Source organism: Eleginops maclovinus, chromosome 6 (genome assembly GCF_036324505.1).
Source record: "Eleginops maclovinus isolate JMC-PN-2008 ecotype Puerto Natales chromosome 6, JC_Emac_rtc_rv5, whole genome shotgun sequence".
Lineage (NCBI taxonomy): Eukaryota > Metazoa > Chordata > Actinopteri > Perciformes > Eleginopidae > Eleginops > Eleginops maclovinus.
This window is the reverse complement of record NC_086354.1, coordinates 13,618,075-13,624,828: the sequence shown is the minus strand read 5'-3', so window position 1 is coordinate 13,624,828 and position 6,754 is coordinate 13,618,075.

Sequence of the window (6,754 nt, the reverse complement as noted above, 5' to 3'; positions counted from 1 at the left end):
TAAGAGTATGTCCACAATGCAAAACCAGCACACTGTTATGCCTTCATTTTCCAAGTCAGTCTTTGTGAGATGAAAATCGATGGAGCAAGATTATAAATAAAATATAGAAACAATTAAGTTTGTTTGATGTAGCTTGTTTTATTCAATGTTCCACAGTGTTGTTGTGTGGTTCATGGTCTAAACAGGATCGACTTGTTCATCATGTGTTCATAGTAAATGTGTTCCCTTGAGGGTTGTGTACACACACACACACACACACACACACACACACACACACACACACACACACACACACACACACACACACACACACACACACACACACACACACACACACACACACACACACACACACACACGTCCTGTAAGTATGAAAAACAGCCAAGGCACTAACTATCTAGCTGCAGTTACTCATAACCTTGGGTTTCAGACTTCATATTGGCTGTGGATCAGTAGCGGCTGTTCATTTTCTCAGTTGTGTTCGCACATTTCCTGGCTGAAATGATTGGCTGTCCCTATGAAACTGAAAATGGGCTTTCATGTTCTGCAGATGCAATATGTGCTGGGCTCAGATGTGAAAATATAGCACTCCAGGGACCAACACACAGATTTAACAAACCACTCTTACCAGATGCGTGGTTTTGCATATGCAGACATCATCCTCGATCCAGTGTTTAAGATCTAAAATTAGTCTCCTTTTGAGTTGTTCCTTGCTTTTGATTCCGTAAAAAGACTATTACTGACAGCATCGTTGTCATAAGAGAGAGCGTGGATGTTTCTGTGAGGAAAAGCCTCTTCAATGATACATCCAGTGTGGTGCTATCATATGATTCACTACTTCAGTGAATCATATGATAGCATCCTAATTGTGAATACATTTCCAAACACAGCATGGTGCGGCATATGATGTGATTCAGTGCTCATGTGTGTACATCTGCCTGGAAACCTGTGCAGCTGCATGCAACATAGTATATGCTATGTGCAACGGCCAAATGTGATTTTGGAGAGGCCAGTGGAAGACAGTGCATGCTTTTATGTAGGTCAATGTTTTCAGATCAGCCTAAGACTCATGCTTGTTTACGTGTGAGAGGCGCTGAGTGTGAGTGTGCATGGGGTGGGGGAGGGGGCTTGTGATAACTGTATGTATGTTTGTGTGTAGGGAGGCAAGGGTAACAAGGGGGGGTTGTCGGGGGTGCTTGCCAGATGGAAATTGCAGGGCCAACTAAGAGACTGGCCATTGTCTGGGCATCCTCAGTATCCCTCTAACTTGTGTCTGTCTATCAAGTACAGCATGGTGCCCAGCTCAGTGGGTTTGTCTTCCACTCCCTTGCACCTATTTTCATTAGACACCTTAGCGTACTTTTGTACAGGCACGAGTAGAGGGCTGATAAGAGCCAAAAGAACAGATGGAATCAACATCTTGGAGCAGAGTTCAAACTAGGGCACATAATCATGGTGTCAAGTGGTGTAGATTTTTCCACCATGAATATCAGCTCTCATCACTGGTGCAACCAGAGAGCTGGGGCTGTACAAAGGAAATAAATCTTGGTTTCTGAAGAAAAACAAGGTGCACCAGTTAGATGTGTAAAGGGTGCAGCAGTAGGAAGGCACAGTTCAAATAGTGTTTGAGCTGAATTAAGCCTGCCTGCCTAATCCCTATAAGCCTGCAGCAGCACTCTGCACTGGAATCAGCTTGTTTATCACACTGTTTTTACCAACCAAGCCTTTCACATTGGATTGTCCTCCCATAACTCATCGATGTAAAATTCTATTCTTGTTTGCTAATCTCTATAAAACCTGTCAATTCAGCAACCCATTTTTTTCAACAGAGCTTTATTTCCCTTTCCATTCTCACTGATTCCTCTTGGCATTATGCATTTTCTCTTTTTTTCCTTTTTCTATCTCCTCTCGTGTCTCTCCCTCAGCCCCAGCTGAAATGGGCTGCAACAGTTGAAACACAGAGGTGCACTTTGCTTTAAGTAAATGAAAGTGGCACACCATTTCTGTTTCCAGGCAACCATGTCACAGGAGAAGGGCAGCATGGATATTCTAGAGACGCAATGTCAAAAAGATTGCAAGGCCAATAGTCTGGTGACAGCAAGCGTGGGCGCTCATGCACACATAGGCACACACATCAGTGCAGCAAAGTGGACCAGCTTAACCTGTAAACCGTATACACACACAGGTGCATCTCTGAATGTTTTTTTGCGATTTTAATGTGGATGTAAAAAAACAATAACATTTGCATGCATTATGATGATAAATGATGTATCGAATTAGCATTGGCTTATGGGTCATTGTTGTGTGAAAGCAAGGGTAATGATGCATACTTACAATGGGGCTGTGTCCCTGCTAGTTTGTGGACCAACTTGTCTTCTGTCTTCTCCTGATGAGCCCAGTGCATGCTAGTGAACTCTGACCTTTGCTGCATAACCAATGCACTATTCCACTTAAATCCACATAGACTTCCATCCATTGTATAGTCCAACTTTTTGACTTTTAGAAGGAGTCCATTTGATCCAGGATAAGGCTGGTGCAAGAGGGGAGCTGGGACATTGGGTGCCCAACCCAATGCTCCCTTCCCTGGGCAGAAAGGGAGATGTGACCCCTCCAGTCCAGATGATGCCAAACTCCTAACCAGGTGCCAGCTTCACTGCTCCACACATCTGCACATGCTAGAGACAGAAGGAAGACGCAGCGTAGCAACAGACCGCACCCGCAACTGCAAGCATGACACAAATGCACACTGGCACTCTCAAACACTCTCACACATCAAACTCCTCTCGCAGATGCATACCAGGCGCTCATAGTCTTTCTTCTTCCCCAGAATGTCCTTCCTTCTGCTTGAATATGTCCAAATGCATACAATGTCTCAGAGTGTCATGCAGGTGAAAGAAGTCCTCATCCACAGTGCCCCGAAGGGTTAGAAAACAGAGCGCGTTTCCAGTAATGGCATCCCCTGCCGGCTCCCTCAGCCCTGCTCGTCCACACAGGGCTGTAGAGTCGCTCTGTGCCTAAGCAGATGACACCGGGCTTCCCAACTATAGATCACAACAACAAGAACACGCCCACTGCCTACTGTAGCCACCTTCTGCTAGAGCGTCATCCTCTCTCCCTCTCTCCTTCCTTTTGCTACACTCCTAATTCTCCTGCTGTGTGCTTTTCAACTCATCTTAATAAGCACTCATTCCCTAATCTCTTTCTGCAGTTAGTCGTTTATTTAGTTTTTGCCTCATGTGTCTCACATGCTTTCCCCTTTGCAGCTGCACTGTGACTAGAGCCTGGCTGAATGTGTTTTTCTGCTTTCAGCACCACGGAGAGCGCTCCCTGTCAAAGGGTGAGGGGGGAGGTTGAGTGGGTGGGCACATTCAGAGAGGGCGAAAAGGAAAGATGGTTGAGGTAGTGGGGGGGGGGAGTGGGAGGAGTCACCGGGTTGCCAGGGTGCGACCTCATTAGATACAACCTCCTCTCAACCACTGCGCTACCCCTCCTCGACACCCCAATCCCTCCCTCCCCTCTCTCTAAAAGCTCGTAAACAAGATCGCGACACAAAAACACTTGCAGTGAATGCACCGTGTTGCTCTCAAGTGCATTTGTCACATGTACAGTAAGCCAAATCAGAGTAGAAAATAAACACAAAGATAAGCAAATGCATGAAAGCGAAATCAAAAAATCAAAATAACACTTTGCAAATTCTCATACACGATGCCATGCTGATGCAAAGTTAAAATATGTTTGCAAAGATAAACAAAGCACGCAATCGAGAAAAGACTTGTTCCCAGTGGCTACAAAGATGAACAGGATGAAAACAGGGACAGAGTTGATTCTGAGTTGCCTGTTCGTCAGGGGGCTACTGCCGTGTACTTCTGCTTGACTGTCTGGGGGACGGGTATTGGTTTCAGTAGTGTTGTCGTTTGTTTATGTGGAGGAGCGCCTGGTATATGCTACAGAAACAGGGGTTGAGGGAGGGTGAGTGGTGTGGATCGGTAGGGGTTTGCTCGGGTGGATTAACACCGTCGACACAAAAGGATTAGGGAGCAGAGATCTGTTGTTTTCATCAACCCTTCCCTCCATTTCTCTTAACCCCTCCTCTTCTCCCCCTCACTTTCCCCCCCTCCCTCCCTATATCCCTGGTTCTGTCTAGCACTATGAAGGGGGAGTGAGCAAATAGGATGCTGGGGGGAAAAGGTTGGAGGCCACAAAAACAGTTCACAAACAGTTTAAAAGAGAGAATGGGGCAGTGTTGTTAAAAAATATGGCAAGGGGAGGGGGAGCCAAAAAGAGCAATGATGCACTACTGAGTTCAGCAGGGCTAGGGATGAACCGCTGTGCTGGACTGCATATGATTATTAAAAGAGGCAGCTGTTTGGGACTGAGGATATTAAAGGTAAAACAGGATGAAATTTGACAGCATTTCTCTGCACCGAGTTCAAACACTCCTCTCATAACAGCATGCCACATGCCATAAATAGACAATTGCTATGATCCCATTGAGATGAAATGTTCTGTCAAAAGGTAGTCACCCCCTTTTTCTGCCTATTGTGAGGTATGTGGTCGACTGGTCACGCACAAAGCAAGTCTCTTCATCCACCTCATCCAGACAAACTCAGCACACGTGCTCATGCACATGCACATACACAAGGGCCCCAGTTTGACCTCACTACAACACCCCTGTGTACAAGCTCTAAAGAAGTATTTAGATCCCTTCCAGTTCAATGAGCACAGAAAGTGAGGAAATCTCAGGGGTGAATGGGTTAAACAAATGTTTCCACCTATGTGCACAACAGTACTTTGTTTTGTGAACAGTGGAGGATGCTCCCTAAGGGACAGAATAGGGGGTGAAACAAGACACGATGGCTGCAACTTTGCACTTCTCATACACTTACAGACACAAAAGGAATGGCATACAAAGAGTAAGACATCCAAACTGCCTGCATACATTAGTGAAAGAATATTTGACTGTATTCAAATTCATTTGCAAATGTTGTTTGGTAATGAAATCATTGTTACCAGCCACAACATCAACACTGGTATTGTTTTAAACTTTTGGTCTGTTTGTATCATAAAGCCAAAAAGTGGTCCTGGTGACACCTACTGTAGCTGGAACTAGCACAGAGGCAACTTTTAATACTTTGCCAAGCGTTTATATATTGGTCTGTCTGTCTGTCTGTCTGTCCGTCCGTCTGTCCGTCCGTCCGTCCGTCCGATTGTCTGTTTGTCTGTCTGTGGACTTTGTCATTGCAATAGCAGCACAACACTGCAAGGCACAGATACAAAACTTTACAGGTATGTAATTGATATGAAAATGAAGGCAGAGCTGAGATTTGGCTTTGTGGATGGTATGATTTCACCAGATGTTGTTTAGTGTTTGTGTTTTATTTGTTTAGTAAACAGCTTGTTAGATTAATCCACTCAATCTAAAACATCTGATACGATTATGTGGGCTGCAGTAGACTAATGGATATCTGTCAGCATACTGTATGCAAAACCGGAACATACAGTAGAAGCAAGGCTCTTCTAATGATCATCTAAGGCCAAAAGCATTAGACAACAATGATTGGTACGTTGGATATTTGCTCCAATTTGGCTGTCTCAACTATACATATCAATTGTATCCTTGCTCATTTTATACTGGGTGCTGATTCCAATACTTCTAAGATAATATATTCTAATTCAATTAATAACAAGCCAGTGCGCTTAGTCAATCAGTTTTGAAAGTTTTTTTGCAGAGTAACATCACCTTACCAGTTCATGTAGTGGGCCATTGTCTCTATAATTGAATGTTTACAAATGCAAACCAATGGGCCCTGCAGCGCATGGCTGGTACTTGGTTCAATCATGCATGTAATGATGTGGCATTGATCCTCTGCTGTAACGGGCTAATGAAGAGTCTATGAAAACCATTTAACCAATCAATTAAATGCCACTGAGGAAATAGAGTGAGGGCAAGGACTATGCTTTACAAGGTTTTATTAAGTGCAATTTCCTGCTGTCAGGGATTGGCACTCTACACACTGTGCTACTATAAATGGCATTTGCTTCTAGGGAGGGTGTGGTGTGGCATTAGGATTCTTGAAAGCATCTGGCAGGCTTAGTGGCGTTTTCTGTTTTCTGTCCTCTCTGTGAGTGCCATGCCGGTACGAATAAAGAAGGCACTAGCTGGACAGATAGTGAGCTTGGAGATGTCAGACTCTCATTAAAGATGCAGCATGGCTTACTTCCAGTATTCACATTTAGCTGATAGAAATGGAGCACAGCCTAAGGTCCCTGCTCTGGACAGCACTGTGCAGACATTTGACCACTCCATGTGACATGCTTGCATGTCCTTAAAGTACTCAATGCACACCCTGTTTTGTTTTTTTTGAAGCAAGATATTTCATTACTTAGAAAGATTTGTCCCCAAAATCTAACCAAGAAGTTACTTAGAATTCAGCTGCACAGCATGTGGTGATGTTCTACTTAATCAAGCTTTTCCAAACTCATTTATCCCAACTTCCTCCCTCCAGAGATGTCAAGCTGAGGCATGTCTCTAACGTCTACCCTCCACACTTCCTGCTGTTCCGACAAGACAGAGAGGTGAAAATGGAAGACTGAAGAACATAATCTCTCAAACAGGCGGTTGAGGGCTGCAATCTTGGGGGTTTAACCCCCTGTAAGCCCCTTAAATACCCAGTTTAAAGGGCCAGAACTGATGGGCTAAAGCCCCCAGAGATGGTCCACTAACTACTGGACTCAGACACAGCATGAGGACACA